Raw genomic sequence first — 17,510 nt, forward strand, 5'->3', positions numbered from 1 at the left:
GTTACTATTATTATTTTCTTTGATATTACATATTATATCTCTCATCTTGGTGCGCTTTTGTGTTCTTTTTTCTTCTACTGACATTGGTATCGCCGTTGGAGTCTTCCGGTGGAATCCATATTTGGAGGTGGGGGAGACACCTCAAAACACAAGAGCTGCAAAAGACCAGAGAGGGATCTACAATCCAGGTTTAAAGAGCCAGAGCGCGGACTGAACTTTTCATCACTGGATGTCTGTGAGTGGATTGACTGGCTTTGCAGCTATTCCCATGCTGGGTGAAAAGCAGAGCATTTGCTTATATGGGTTCCATCTAAATGGATTTCAGGCAAAAGGTGACACATTTTGTGCTCATTTGCATGTCATTTCCCAGAATCTCTTGCTGCAGTGGAAGCATTGTATGCTAAAGTGCTGATCGATTGGGGGGTGTAGGGTGTAGGGTGCACAGTATGAGTATTTATGTATACTCTGATTTTTATTACATGAATAAAAAGTAATCTCGACCTCGTCAATAATTATAAATAATTTTAGATAAAAGGGTATTGTAATGGTAGAAATACTGTGTCTGATATTCTGACTCGATATGTGTTTCATTCATTCTCCAGTTTTAAGGAAAGTAAAGGTTCTTCTTTTCTTTACTTTTTCCCTGGATCTAAATATATACAGAAAATGCAGCCTAAATGACGTCTGCCTCGCCTAACTCCCACACAATTCGGTTTGCAAGTTTGTATTTGAATATAATTACATTTTTGGCACAGTGTCTACTAAATAAAGTGTTTAGCTTTCATTAGGGTTCCCATTGTAAGTTTTGTTGGAGCCATTTTAATCACTTAAATTCTGAAGTAATTGCACAGTGCAAATATTTTCCATATAGCGGGTCTTATTCAATTAAGTGCGTTGGCGCCAATCAGCACTACCACCTGGAAACCATTATTGACTTAAATGGGAGTTTCCGCGTGGTACTACCGAATCTGCACTGACGCACTTTATTGAATAAGCCCCAGTGTGCGCAGGGCCACTGAAGTCACTTACCTCTATACCTACCTTTTTATTTAATTTCCAGTCCTGAAATCTGTTCGGCCATATCCCGCATGCTGCATTGTAGCATTACTGACATACCGCAAGCTCATGACTTAAGCATAAAGCTAATTTTACATCTGAATCGGTTTCTACTTGGTATCCGTGTGAAAATAACTCGCCGTTTAAATAGGGATGACTTCACTGACATTTGAAACGGATATACGAGTGTCAAAGATAAAAATGTTGTATAAATATAAATCGATTTATGCACAGAGCAAACCCCTAGTAAATTTAAAACAATATTGCTATTTCCTTGCAGTTTCCCTAAGGTTTTCTTTCTCAATGTTGTATGAAACTCCGCTTTCCAGGTTAAAGTACTGTAAATGAGGTATAAAAGACCTCAGTCACTGACGGCTTCCCCAAGGAAAACCCCACTTGTTTATAATGTCTTTCAGTGCAATTCAATGTATAACATATTTAACAAAGCTTGGGCTCTCCTAGTATTAAAATTGTAACTACTGTTGTTTCAGCCATCCTTTCCCAAAATCACAGCCAGAACAAGAGGAGGGAGTGGTTTGGCTTGAACATAATACGTTTTAATTGGTAACACCGCTCAGACATTTTGCTGCCACATGAAGCAGCTTTGAGGCACACTTCCAATTGGCTAAAATACCCTACACTTAATGGGACTATGAACCAAAAAACATTATTGGGGCTCTCAAACAGTTGTTATAGCTGACCCCCCTACCACGGTTTAGGACAGGTCTGCACAACACGCGGCCCGCGGGCCGCATGCACTCACTGTGCGGCTCGCGGCGGCGGCAATTTCCCCCCCCCCTCCTCCTCCTGAGTCCCCTCTCCCGCGAGCCGAGCTCCCTCTCTCCCCGCGAGCCGAGCCCCCTCTCCCTCCCCCGCGAGCCAAGCCCCCTCTCCCCCTCCTCCGCCCAGCCCGCTCCCAAGACTGCACGCTCTTGCAGTGCGGCACTTCCGGTGCCCGCTACTTGTGAGCACGCGCAGTCCCGCCGTGATCTGAGGTGAGGGGAGGTGCAGGGGGGGGTGATGTGAGGTGCAGGGGGGGGTGATGTGAGGTGCAGGGGGGAAGAGTGATGTGAGGTGCAGGGGGGGGGAGAGTGATGTGAGGTGCACGGGGGAGAATGATGTGAGGTGCAGGTGGGGTGTGGTGTGCATTTTATGTATTATGTGTGTTTGATTTGGAGGGGGAGTATTATGTGTGTGGGTGAGAGGGAGAGATGGGGGTATGAGAGATAGATGGGGAGTATCGCAAAGGTTAATAGTGAGGGGTGCTGGGGGAGAGATGAGGATGATGATGAGGGGTGCTGGGGGAGAGATGATGATGATGATTTTACCCGTTCGGCCCAATTTTTTTTCCCTTGGAGCAGTTCGGCCCTTCTCACTTTACAAGTTGTGCAGGCCTGGTCTAGGACATTTGGTCGCGACCAAATGGCTGCCGGCGCTTCGTCGGAACTAACCACACCGCCGGAACCTGCCGCTGCTGGTCACATTGCCGCTAAAGTAAAGTACACGAACCAGTGGTTATCAACATTTCTTCTCTCGGGGCACCCATAACCTTAACCACAGTGCTCAGTTGCCGAGGCACCCCTACAACAGGACAGGGTCACAGAAAACACAGGACAGCTAGACTGTCACAGGAGAAAGAAACAGTCTGAGAGGGCAGAAAGTCACAGAAAACACACACACCTCTACTGCCCATGCTGCTTACTCCTCTGCTTGGTCAAACCCCGCAGGCTACTGAAACCTCCTCCTGATTGGCTGCATTACACAGCACCAGCCAATCAGGATAGAGGAAACTGCCCTGCTCTCTCCCTGCTCTGGGAGATCAGGGAAATCCTGCTGCACCATTTTAATCCTCGCACGGAACCCCAGCGTGCCACAGAACCCCGGTCTGGCAACACTGCCCTAAGCCCTTATCCTAAAACCCACTAACCTTACCCTAACACCCCTACCCTAAGCCTTTACCTAATACCCCCTACCCTAAGCCCTTACCCTAAAACCCCTACCCTAATCCCTTACTCTAATGGTCATGAGAGAGGATTTGGCCCGGGATTAAAGGGGTTACACCCCATTTGGCCACCCTCTACTCTCACCTGGGAAGCAAGGGGTTAACTGGACTGTGGTCCAGTAATGTGTTTTTACCTTGCTTCAGCATCCTAATGTATATTCCCCTGTAAAAATGTATTGTTTCTGTTCCAGTGTTGCACCAACACATACACTGGGATTGATGCGGGGGAGGCTTAAGGGGTTAATGAGCTACAGTTTAGGAAAATACAAATGTGTGGGGTCTTTTCAGAAATATCTGGGCTTCAACAGACTTGATTGAAGTTGGGTGTGAAAAGTACAGATGGGGGTTTGGTGCACAGTATGTTAATACCTAATTTGGCAGGCCAAGGGTATATTGCTGGTAGACAGCTAGGACCCAGGCTGGGGCATTGGGTGTGAAATATAGCACCGGTGACAAATGTTCACTACACACAGCCCAGCTTCAAAGGATTTTTTGATGGGGGCCAGGGGTGCGGATACGCAAGGAGATCTCAGAATGAGTGACCTTATTAAATATAAGAATATTATGAGATGTCCTCGGCTCAACATACTAAGAGTTACATATGTGTAACCGGGGGACCGAGTCGCAAATAATGATTACAGACACATGATGTCTAGCAGGTCCTAAGAGACAGATATTAATATCTCTCTTAATTTTAGTATTACACGGTAATATTTAGTCTCATTGGGAGCGTCATGCGTGCCGGAATGTATTAATATGTCTCGCGTGCCAGTAAGTATTACTGAACTGAAGTTATGAAGTTATTTAGATAGGAAAAGCAGTTTTTAAACGTCCTTGGGTGGGAGGAGTTTTACTCTGAGGAAAACTGTCAACCTCACCACTGATTTATGAGAGGGGCTGGGTTTAGGTTGTGTTCAATGGGAAATAATTGTATAAGAACCAGGCTCAGCCTATGGCTAATGTCTTTCGTGTTTTTTGTGATTTTCAAGATTGCTGTATGAACTGCTAGTCACGATTTCTGACTATTTCATAATTTCCATCTTAAGTGAGTGTCTATATTTTGTCTGTTATTTGTATAATCTGTTGTGTTCACCTTTTTCAAGGAATAAATTATATTTTATCATATCTAAGTCTCGTTCAGTTCAACCCAGTTATATTTGGTGTGTATTATTAATAGCCTGTCTCAAAGCTACCGTCACACTAATACCCTCTACAAAAGAAAAGCCGGGGCGCTCTCTATCGTGAGAAGAAATATAACAACGAATACTACCTTAGTAAGAGCCTTGAAGTACCCACCATGAGGAGTCACTCATGAGGGTATACGTCCTGCAGCTCACCCAAAAAAGGATCTACCTGGATCCTTGGGACAGAGATAAACAGACAAAAAAGAGGAGCACTGGTGGGTAGGCAGAATCTGAACACAGTATAATAATGACTGTTACACCGGTGCTGCCCGCAGACCAGACCCGTCCCTTATACTGAGGTGGGGACGTATATGTGCACGCACCCGCAGCAGAAGGAGCGTGTCCGGAGTGTGGTGTTTTGGCGTTGCCAGGCCAGGTGGAAATAGCTATAGCAATACTTGCCGGTACCGGTAAAAGAAGAGACGTAGTCGTTGCCGTTAGCCAAAATCAGGGAGAGGAGAGATGCGGAAGGTCGGGGTCCAAGCTGAGATTGAGGGACACGAGAAGCAGCGAGGTCAAGAGGGAGCCGGGGGTCGAGTGCCAGAGAGTGTAGTCCGCCAAACCGAGTCGAAAACCTGAATAAGCGAAGACAAGAGAGAGCCAGAATAGACATCCACCAAGAGATATTATGTCGAGCAATGTGACAGAGGTAAAACAGGTACTATATACTGCGGCAGACCAATAGGAAGCGGAGGCAGGCCTGGAGGAGCACGAGGAGCTGTCCTGGATTGGTTCCTATGATAGGCAGCCAGGTGGAAAGCTTTGGGGTTAAGTTGTAGCCGGCGGGGGGCGTGGCTTCACTTCAAGAGCAGTGAATAAATTATCTTGGTCCGGCGCGCACTCCGTAACGAGGGGAGCGCACGCGCAGAGGCTATGACAGCTGCCTGAGCACCAGCTGCCCGCGGAGCAGCGGCCGCCCGCCGGGGACGACGGGGAAGCCCCCTAACCACAGGAGCCGGTCGGGAGCGGCGAGGAAGGGGCCCCACTGTAGCGGGAGCAAAAAGAGGTGAGGGGGGGTCACGCTGCGACCGCCGTGACCCCTGGATCCTCACAATGACACACAGGTTGAACAGTGGGGTGTGAGATGGTAATAATAATATTATTGTAATAACTCACACGGCCATGTGTGAGTACACGGAAGTGGTAGGTATCTTTCTGGGGTCCTCTCTTGTCCTTGGAAACAATCCAGGGGCTGAAGACCTCCGCAGAATGCGATGATAATTCACAGCAATGCTGAGTAGAGATGCAGAATGCCGCCCTCTTTGATGGAAATCCTGCTCACCAGTAGTGAGAGGCTTGTGTCACTCCCGCAGTATAAATAGGGAAGAGGCGCACATCAAAGAAATATACAGTTTATTAGGCAACACAACAAATAAAAGCACTCACACTTAAGAAAAGCACAAATCAGGTACAGTGCTCTCCACGAGTCCTCCCGGTCCACACAAGCGGTCCTGCGGTCGGACGCGGTCTGCAGGGCTTCACCGTGACCGGGAGGACTCGTGGAGAGCACTGTAGCTGATTTGTGCTTTTCTTAAGTGTGAGTGCTTTTATTTGTTGTGTTGCCTAATAAACTGTATATTTCTTTGATGTGCGCCTCTTCCCTATTTATACTGCGGGAGTGATGCGAGCCTCTCACTACTGGTGAGCGGGATTTCTATCAAAGAATGTGGCATCCTGCATCTCTACTCAGCCTAATACCCCCTACCCCAGTCCTGCACAACTTGTAAAGCGAGAAGGGCCGAACTGCTCCAAGGAAAACAGATTTGGGCCGCACGGGTAAAATCATCATCATATCTCCCCCAGCACCTCTCATCATCATCATCATCCTCATATCTCCTCCAGCACCCCTCATCAATCTCTCCCAGCACCCCTCATCATCCTCATATCTGCCCCAGCACCCCATCATCCTCATATCTCCCCCAGCACTCATCATCTTCATATATCTCCCCCAGCACCCCTCATCCTCATATCTCCTCCTGCACCCCTCATCATCAACCTTTGCGAGACTCACCCTCTATCTCACACCCCCATCTCTCCCCCTCACCCATACACAATACTCCCCCTCCACATAACACACAATACCCTCCTGCAGACCACACACATTCCACCCCCCTGCATCTCACATCACCTCTCTGCACCTCACATCACCCCCCTGCACCTCACATCACCCCACAACACCTCCCCCCTGGATCTCACCTCCCACTCCCCTGCACCTCACCTCCCCCCCCTGCACCTCACCTCACTCACTCCCCTGCACCTCCCCTCCCCCCCTTCACCTCACATCACTCCCCTGCACCTCACCTCCCCCCACTCCCCTGCACCTCACCTCCCCCCCTGCACCTCATCTCACTCACTCCCCTGCACCTCCCCTTCCCCCCTGCACCTCACATCAATCCCCTGCACCTCACCTTCCCCCCCTGCACCTCACCTCACTCCTCTGCACCTCACCTCCCCCCCCTGCACCACACCTCCCCCCTGCACCTCACCTCCCCCTCTGCACCGTACATCACCCCACTACATCTCACCCCCCCTGCACCTCACCTCCCCCCTCTGCAACTCATATCCCACTCCCCTGCACCTTACCTCCCCCCCTGCACCTCACATCACTCCCCTGCACCTCCCCTCCCCCCTTGAACCTCACCTCCCCCTAACGGCACCTCACGGCGGCAGAGAAGGCAGGACTAGCACACTCGTGCAGTCCTGAGAGCAGGCTCGAGGAGGGGGAGAACGGGCTCGCGGGCGGGAGAGCGGCTCCCGGGCGGGAGAGGAGGGGGAGAGCGGCTCCCGGGGGAGGGGTGAGCGGCTCCCGGGCGGGAGAGGATGGGGAGTGCGGCTCGCAGGCGGAATGGGAGGGGGAGAGCGGTTCGCGGCCGGAAGAGAAGGGGGGAGAGCGGCCCGCGGGCGGGAGAGCAGGCTCGGGAGGGAGGACAGGGAAAGCCGCCGCGGGCCGCACAATGAGTGCCGCGTGTTTGTTGTGCAGGCCTGCCCTACCCTAAGCCCTTTCCCTAATACCCCCTACCCTGTGCCCTTACCCTAATACCCCCTACCCTGTGCCCTTACCCTAAAACCCCCTACCCCAAGCCCTTACCCTAAAACCCCCTACCCTAAAGCCCCTACGCTAAGCCCTTACCCTAATAACCCTACCCTAAGCACTTACCCTAAAACCCCCAACATTAAGGCCTTCTCCTAAAACCCCCTACCCATACCGCTAAAACCCTTAAATGAACCCTCTATCCTAAACAGTAGCAAAACGTACCTTAAAAGCAGCCAGCGGAGGGGATTCCAGCGGCGGATCAGCTGTGGCAGATGGTCTGTCTGCGGCCGACCGCCATAAACCAATTGGTCGTGGCAAAATGTCCCATTCCGACCCATCCACTACCCTCCATTTCCTTTAACCCATTGCAAACATAAGCTACCCTGTTCACTTATGTAACTACAGTATGTATTGTAACCATGTATTATTTGCCATCTTAACTCGTGCCCAGGATATACGTGAAAACGAGAGATAACTCTCAATGTATTACTTCCTGGTAAAATATTTTATAAATAAATAAAATGCCAAAAGAGGAGCGCTCTCATGCAGCTAACCAGCGCACAACAACACACACTTCCGGCATCGCGACCGATTTAAGTTGCGTTCAATTCTATTTAAATGCTACAGCAATTAGAAACCCAATACGTAGGGGAGAAATATCACTGGGAGACTATAAATGTATAGATATAGCCATCACTAATACACTATTAATTTACATTTTCATTCACACAGGTCCCCTTGAACTGGTTTTAAAGACGGTTATATTCTCCACAAATACCATTTTCTGTTACAAAAAATGATGAATACATCATGCCATCTACACAGCATATGAATTGTCTCTTTATCCTCTTCTTGGGTGCACGACGTGCAGTCATTTCAGTGGAGTCTTTAAGTTGATATAAAATAGAAGTTAACTGCGATGGGGCAAGTATACATCAACAGCACGTAGCCCTGATCGAGCGCTACTGCACAAAAACTCCCATTCCTGTCACTTTATTGTATAACCCTTATCAACATAATATAATTAAAATATTCAGCATTTTAAAAAATCTGGTAAACATATTAACGTATATATTTAGAAGCCTAATTTTCTACTATGTAAGTTCAAACTGGCCTAGGTATTTATTGGTCTGTAAAACAAGGAGATATTTAGATGCAAGCGATAGTTAAAAATAATCAGCCAGAGCGTTTGTTGGGTTTGTCAGTGATGGCACAATAAAATTATCTGTTTATATTATGGATTGTCGATTACTGTGAAATTGACAACCAGATGTCCAAGAAGTAACCAGAGCATCTTTATGTAACCTAAAAGGAATTCCAAAGTAATCTGAATTAACCAGGGAGGGGGTGTTTTTGCCAATGATTCACGTGGACTCTCTTATTTCCAACTTGAACCCTGTTTGAATGAATCTGATATTGTTATATGGTAACGTATTTATATTTTCTGTCTACATTTGTTATATTGTATGTTCTTGTAGCATTTCTTTTTCTCTAACTAAGCACTGTCCTACTTGTATATAGTATTCTCACAATCCAGGGGGAGCATGGGGGATAAAAACACGAGAAAAAAAACACAATCTAAGTGCAGATGTAACAAATGTATATGGGAAATCCCTGGTGAATCTTGGCCCCTATGTACAGCCTACTCACAAGAAGGTAAAGATATTCAAGCAGAGGTAACGAAGGGTAGACTGTGGACTTCGATAATGCAGAGCTTGTATATAGTACATCTAAAATGTCATAAGTTTTGTCTTGGGCTCTGATTAAACTGTTGCAAGTTTTTGAAGAGTGTAACAGCTTGAGAATTGGTTGGCTTGCATTATCAGACACATTTTGCTACAATAGGTTTTTGTGTGTTATTCATATTTTTGCAGGGAGATATTACTCCTTTTAGGGACCCGGCGGGAAATACGTGGGTCAGCTGGATAGCCGTGTGATTTAACCCGTGTCACATACACAGGTCACGTGTTCACAGATATGCCGTTCGTGACAACCCTCATGGACTTTGTTATACATTTTTTAGTTAAATATGTTCACTAACAAAGCACTGTGTGAATTATTTGTAATATACAGTATGATGCTGTATTTGAATTGAACAAAAACTTTCATTAGAAGAATCTGGCATTGTGTGTACCACTCACTGGCTCTTTTATGTCTAGCACCATCAAGGAGGAATGTTCAAGTGTCTCTCTTACAGTTTTTATACCATAACACATTAAAATGACTGACCTTAAGGTGCCACTGTTTTAAAATAGACACCAAGTTGTTCAATCTTACGTACTCATGAAAATTGCTTTCATCTGTAAAGTGTCGAGTCACTTTCTTCAAGCACACCAACAAAATCCAAAGGGACTAATTTGCAAAGCAATTGAAGCACCCATACATACTTCCTTGGTTTGGAGGTAATTTTGTTAACCACCTTGCAAGACGTGAGTCCTTTTGGATTTATGAAATTTGTACCCTAACCCCATTAGGATTGAATGTAGAATTCGATCTCAAGCCTTTTTTGGGAGATGCATAATAATTCAATATTATCTGTTATTTATATTATCTGTTATTTATTGGATTACCACATGTATTACTGCTGTGAAGCGCTATGTACATTAATGGCGCTATATAAATAAAGACATACAATACAATACAATACCATATGTATCTTCTCCTTTTCATTCCATTGCATAGTTCTATATAGGTCTGTCACACTGTCCAAGTTGATGTTCCTTCCTATTTGCGGTACTTCATCATATACATATTTGGAATATTATTGATTTTTAGTCCATATCTTTGTAGAATATTAATACTGTATGAGGTATTCTATATACAATCACCTCATTTGTCCCGGGACCAACCTTTCATTTTAAGGGATAAGTTGTTCAATGTTGTGTCATAGAGCCATCCAGCGACTTCACCCTCACTTTGAAAAGCGAATAACTGTCAAAATATATATGCAATTTATTTCCATTTGTTGTAAAAAAACAGATGGAATATACAACATAAAAGTGTTAAATTAAATATCATTGTCTCGTGCAAAATGTATGGGTACCAATTAGCGTAGTAAGGAATATGTATTAGCATATAATCTAACATCTAATGCTATGCTAGTAACACGCAGTATAGTTCATCCATATATTATTTGAATTCCTAATTAGTTAGTTCAATATTGTTTTTATGTTATACGCATAAACTAGGATGGAGGGGGGAGGGGAATGAAACAGATAATGAACTAAATGGAATAGAGGAGGATACAAGGTGGTATGGAGGTAGAATGGGGACAAGTGCAAGTTTGACAAGCAGTGAGACACCCATAGTAAATACAGATAATACTAGAAAACTTATAAAGACTAAACCAAGTGGGAGCAGAAAGGAAGGAGCAGATAAGATAATAGTACAGGCTGAAAAAAAAACTTAAATATATGCTTGCTAATGCAAGAAGCCTGACAGATAAAATGGGGGAGCTTGAATTAATAGCTGCAAGGGAGCAGTATGATATCATAGGCATTACTGAAACATGGTGGGATGAAACTCCTAACTGGGCAGTTAATTTAGAGGGTTATTCTCTTTTTCGGAAGGATCGAACAAATAGAAGGGGAGGTGGAGTATGTTTATATGTTAAACCGGATCTAAAACCTATTATAAGGGATGATGTCTATGAAGGGAATGATGAAAATGTAGAGACTTTGTGGATAGAAATTAGCAGTGGAGGTAAAAGTATAAAGAAAATGTTTGTGGGAATATGCTATAAACCACCAAATATCTGTGAGATTGAGGAAGCTAAAATACTTTTGCAAATGGAGAAGGCATCAAAACTGGGTCATGTTTGCATAATGGGGGATTTTAATTATCCAGACATAGACTGGGGCAATGAGATTAGCGTTACAACAAAAGGAAACATGTTTTTGGGGGTGCTTAAAGACAATTATATGACCCAAATTATTGAGGAACCAACCAGGAGAGGGGCAGTTCTGGATTTGGTCATATCAATCAATGTAGAAGTAATAACAAATATTCAAGTCCTGGAACATTTGGGTAACAGTGATCATAACATGGTCTCATTTGAAATAAATTATCAAAAAACAGATTACTTGGGTTCAACAAAGACCTTAAACTTTAGAAAGGCAGATTTTAATAAACTGAGGTCTAATCTAGTAGTAATACAATGGGATAATGTTTTTGCAGGGAAAAATGTAGAAGATAAATGGGCAGTCTTTAAAACATTGTTAGAAAAGCACACTTATTAGTGTATACCCTTGGGTTATAAGTATAAAAGAAATAAGTCAAAACCAATGTGGCTAAATAAACAGGTAGGGGAGGAAATGGACAAGATGAGGAAGGCGTTTAGATTATTTAAGTCTGAAGGGACAGAGACATCGTATCAGAACTATAAGGAATGTAACAAAAATTGCAAAAGGGCAATCAAATTAGCAAAAATGGATAATGAATAAAGGATTGCAATAGAAAGTAAGGTGAACCCTAAAAAGTTCTTTAAGTACCTTAATAACAAAAAAATGAGAAAAGAAAGTATAGGACGCTTTCAGTGTGAGATGGGTAGGCAGATTATTGGAGATAAGGAAAAAGCAGAGGTATTAAACAAATTCTTTGCCTCTGTGTTTACCAGGGAAGAATCAAGTTCAATAGTAGTGCCGCAGGAGGAAGCCACAACATCCATATTAATGAACAATTGGTTAACTGAGGAAGAAGTTCATAAGCGACTTGAAAAAATTAAAGTAAATAAGGCACCTGCCCCGATGGCATACATCCAAGAGTTCTCAAGGAGTTAAGCTCAGTAATTAGCAAAACCATTATATTTAATATTCAAGGACTCCATTTCCACAGGCTCAGTACCACAAGATTGGCGTAAAGCAGATGTGGTGCCTATATTTAAAAAGGGAGCTAGATCACAACCAGGAAATTACAGACCTGTAAGCCTGACTTCAATAGTGGGGAAACTACTTGAAGGTTTAATACGGGATAATATTCAGGAATACCTAATGGAAAACAAAATTATTATTAATAGTCAGCATGGATTTATGAAGGATAGATCTTGCCAAACTAACCTTATTTGATTCTCTGAGGGGGTAAGTAGGAATTTAGACCAGGATAATGCAGTTGATGTGTTCTACATAGATTTTGCAAAGGCTTTTGATACGGTTTCACACGAGGTTGGTGTACAAAATAAAGAAAATTGGACTCTAATAATATATGCACCTGGATTGAAAACTGGTTAAAGGACAGACAACAGAGGGTTGTCATAAATTGAACTTTTTCAGGTTGGGCTAAAGTCGTCAGTGGAGTACCTCAGGGATCGGTACTGGGACCCCTGCTTTTTAACTTGTTTATTAATGACCTTGAGGTTGGGATCGAGAGCAAAGTCTCCATCTTTGCTGATGATACTAAATTGTGTAAGGTAATAGAATCAGAGCAGGATGTAATTTCTCTTCAGAAGGATTTGGAGAGACTGGAAATGTGGGCAGGTAAATGGCAGATGAGGTTTAATACAGATAAATGTAAGGTTATGCATTTGGGATGCAAGAGTAAAAAGGCGTCTTACTAATTAAATGGAGATATATTGGGGGAATCCTTGATGGAAAAGGATTTAGGAGTGCTTGTAGACAGCAGGCTTTGCAATAGTGCCCAATGTCATGCAGTAGCTGCAAAGGCAAACAAGATCTTATCTTGCATCAAACGTGCAAGGGATGGAAGGGAAGTAAACATAATTATGCCCCTTTACAAATCATTATTAAGACCACACCTTGAATATGGAGTACAATTTTGGGCACCAATCCTAAGAAAAGAGATTATGGAACTAGAGAGAGTGCAGAGAAGAGCCACCAAATTAATAAAGGGGATGGACATTCTAACTTATGAGGAGAGGCTAGCTAAATTAGATTTATTTACATTGGAAAAGTGGCGTCTAAGAGGGGATATGATAACTATATACAAATATAGTCAGGGACAATACAAGGAGCTTTCAAAAGAACTATTCATCCCAAGGGCAGTACAAAGGACTCGGGGCCATCCCTTAAGGTTGGAGGAAAGGAAATTTCACCAGCAACAAAGGAAAGGGTTCTTTACAGTAAGGGCAGTTAAAATGTGGAATTCATTATCCATGGAGACTGTGATGGCAGATACAATAGATTTGTTCAAAAAAAGGTTGGACATCTTTTTAGATGGGAAAGGTATACAGGGATATACCAAATCAGTATACATAGGAAGGATGTTGATCCAGGGATTAATCCGATTTGCCAATTCTTGGAGTCAGGAAGGAATTAGTTTTTCCCCTTAATAGGGTTTTTTGTTTCCCTTCCTCTGGATCAATAAGTAAGTATAGATATAGGATAAAGTATCTGTTGTCTAACTTTAGCATAGGTTGAACTTGATTAAACTACGTCTTGTTTGGTATGTAAACTGTTAGTTGAAGCCTCACAATTTTCCTAAAAATTCAATGTGGATTTATAATACGATTGCGCTTGTGCAGCATTAATATGAGGTGACATGAATTAATCAATATCATGAACTATTTAAATATGGACATTACAGGCTTATACCATCATACCCCTGACGAACAAAGCTAGACTTTCGAAACGCATAGGGTCTAAGCCTACTGTCTCTCAGCATCTCTCACTCTACTTTTGCTACTTTCCAATAAGCAGAGACACTCTACAGCAGCTCCAGATTGGAATCGGCTTTGGCGATACACTGCTCTGAAAGCCTCGCGAGACTTGTGCATTGGCAGTGAGCCATTCGCAGAACATGTTTACTCTTTCAATAGCCGAGGTCTGTGAGAGGAAACTTTTCATCCAGCTGCCGTGACTCGCTCCAGTCCGCGTCAGGAGACCACCAATCCGGTGAACAATACAGACGGGATAACCGCGGGGGATGTGCATACAGCAGATGACACCAGTTGCCCTGCAGTAGATGTGCCATTAATGAGGGGGAATGCTCTTAAACACTATCCACTGCCTACTATTACATTCAATCTAGTAAGTGGGAATTGCACCTGAAGCAGCTGAGAGATTTGCAGACTTTTTTATTATAATTAAGTTGTTGTGATTCATTGTTTTAATAATAAAAAATACATTTAAGTAATTTATCACCTGAGTTATTCGTGAGGCTTCCATACTAATCTATTGTTTGTTTTGTGTATGTTTGTTACAATAGTATAGGTAATATATTAAGCAGTACTACACTATGTATGTTTTTTCTTTTTGTTTTTCATGCACACAGTAACTATAAATTACCATTTCCATTGGATGATCTTTAGGACCCTGTGTTGAACATCACAGTATGGTTACATATCCTTTTTATTAGTAGAATAATCTGCATTTGTAAGTATATATAGGCACCGAATTTATTTGTGTTTAGTACATCTAAAATGTCATAAGTTTTGTCTTGGGCTCTGATTGAACTGTTGCAAGTTTTTCAAGAGAGTAACAGCTTGAGAATTGGTTGGCTTGCATTTTCGGACACATTTTGCTACAATAGTTTTGTGTGTGTTAATCATATTTTTGCGGCGAGATATTACTCCGTTTAGGGACCCGGCGGGAGATACGTGGGTCAGCTGGATAGCTGTGTGATTTAACCCTTGTCACATACACAAGTCACGTGTTCACAGATATGCCGTTCGTGACAACCCTCATGGACTTTGTTGTACATTTCTTAGTTAAATATGTTCACTAACAAAGCACTGTGTGAATTATTTGTAATATACAGTATGATGCTGTATTTGAATTGAACAAAAACTTTCATCAGAAGAATCCTGCATTGTGTGTTCCACTCACTGGCTCTTTTATGTCTAGCACCATCAAGGAGGAATGTTCAAGTGTCTCTTACATTTTTGTACCATAACACATTCAAATGACTGATCTTAAGGTGCCACTGTTTTAAAATAGACACCAATTTGTTCAATCTTAAGTACTCATGAAAATTGCTTTCATCTGTAAAGGTTACGACTTCATTCTGATCCTTTGAGGTTTGAGCAAATCCAAGTGTGAGACATTGTAATGGAATTTACAGCTCCATCGAGGGTATAAAACCATCATATTCAGAACTTCTAACTGTATAAGGCTGTACAAGTCCAGTGACATCAGAAAGGGGGAAGGCAGAGGGACGGAGAAGCTTTCTGATTGGCCACAAGGGGAGACCGTTGCTTTTAAAAAAAAATCAAATAACAGTGACTACCAGATTTTTGGTAGCGCTGTCGCTTGGTCGCGCCGTCACGTGCACTATGAGCGCCGACGACGGTGACAATGCATATATTCTGATGCAACGTTGCGTCACCGGCACTATAAGCGCAGCCTAAGGCCGCGAGTATAGTGCCCGCGATGGGTGACGTCACCCGTCACCGCTAGCGAAAGTTATATTTCGCTTTGCGCCGGCGTTGTAGGCGTACTGGCATTTAATTTGTTCAGGAGCTGTCATGGGGCGACAGCCCTTGAAAAATCAAATATTGCCAGCTATCAAAATTTGCGACGCGACGTCGCATTGTTGCCGTCGCGCTTACTATAAGCACACGCGGCGGCGGCAATGCATTTGTTTTTGGGCGACGTCGCCCGTCGCGGGCATTATACGTGCGGCCTAAGGCAGAATGTATTTGCTATACAGGAGAGCCCCGGGTATGCGGCGGGTTCCGTTCTTATGGCCCCGCTGCAAAACGCAAATCGCCGGAAAGTTGATCCGGCGATTTTCGGTATGTATGCATGCGCAGACCGGCAATGCGCCGTTCTATGCATGCGTGACCTCTGACTGGCACCTCTGTGCCGCCGTATTGGCGGATCGCCAAGAAGCGGGGCCTTGCTGTACGCTAATAGAGATTCTGTGTTGTGGTTGCATTTGACGCCACATCCATGCATGCAAGCAGAATGCGGTCTCTGCAGTGTTTCTTTCTTAGCGTGATTCCTGTATGCACAGAAGCTTTGCATCTCCCAAAGTTAGTTGAGCATTACATACTCATGTTTTGGTAAATGACCATAACGACCATATTCTGTATATCAGTGGTTTTCAACCTTTTTTTGGTTAGGGAACACCAGAATTCGATTGTGAAATTCTGGGGTACCCCAATCCTCGCCTCTGTCTCTCACCCCTCACCCCCGTCTCTCGTATGTCTCCCCCTTATGCTCTCTCTCCCCCACACTTTCTCCCTTACACTCACTCTCCCCTTCTCTTCTATATATATATACACACACACTCCCCCTCTCGCTCACACAGACGCTCACACACACTACCCCTCTCACACATGCACACATACTCTCCCCCTCACACACACACCCCCTCACACACACACCCCCTCACACACACACTCCCCCCTCACACACACACACACTCCCACCACACACATACTCCCACCACACACTCCCCACTCACACTCACTCCCCCCCACATAAACACTCCCCCCCTCACACACACACACCCTCTTCCTCAAACACACAGATGCACTCTCTCTCTCCCTCCCCCATACACACACACACTCCCCTCTCACACACACACACACACACACACACTCCCCCCCACACACACACTCCCCCCGCACACACACTCCCCCCCTCACACACACACACACAACCTCTTCCTCACACACACAGATGCACTCTCTCCCTCCCCCATACACACACACACACACACACACACACTCCCCTCTCACTCACTCACTCTCACACACACACTCCCCCCCCCACACACACACACAAACACACTCCCCTCTCACACACACATTCCCCCCTCACACACACACTCCCCCCTCACACACACTCCCTTCCTCACACACACACACACACTCTCTCACACACACACTCCCTCCCTCACACACTCCCTCCCTCACACACACACTCCCCCCTCACACACACACTCCCCCCTCACAAACACACCCCCCTCTCACACACATGCTCCCCCCTCTCACACACATGCTCCCCCCTCTCACACACATGCTCCCCCCTCACACTCCCCCCCCCCCACACACTCCCCCTCTCACACACACGCTCCCCCTCTCACACACACGCTCCCCCTCTCACACACATGCTCCCCCTCTCACACACATGCTCCCCCTCACACACATACTCCCTCACACACACACTCCCCCTCTCACACACATGCTCCCCCCTCACACACACACACTCCCCCCTCACACACATGCTCCCCCTCTCACACACATGCTCCCCCTCACACACACACACACTCCCCCCTCACACACACACTCCCCCTCTCACACACACTCCCCCTCACACACAATCCCCCTCACACA

The 17,510-nt window shown here is 44.8% G+C and overlaps 1 protein-coding gene across 8 annotated transcripts in view; it reads left to right on the forward strand.

Annotated features, from left to right (window-relative positions):
• Positions 1-17,510, forward strand: part of CENPP (centromere protein P) — a 246,179-nt gene that overhangs the window by 115,915 nt on the left and 112,754 nt on the right. The window lies entirely within an intron of this gene.

The sequence above is a fragment of the Ascaphus truei genome, chromosome 17 (genome assembly GCF_040206685.1).
Source record: "Ascaphus truei isolate aAscTru1 chromosome 17, aAscTru1.hap1, whole genome shotgun sequence".
Classification (NCBI taxonomy): Eukaryota; Metazoa; Chordata; class Amphibia; order Anura; family Ascaphidae; genus Ascaphus; species Ascaphus truei.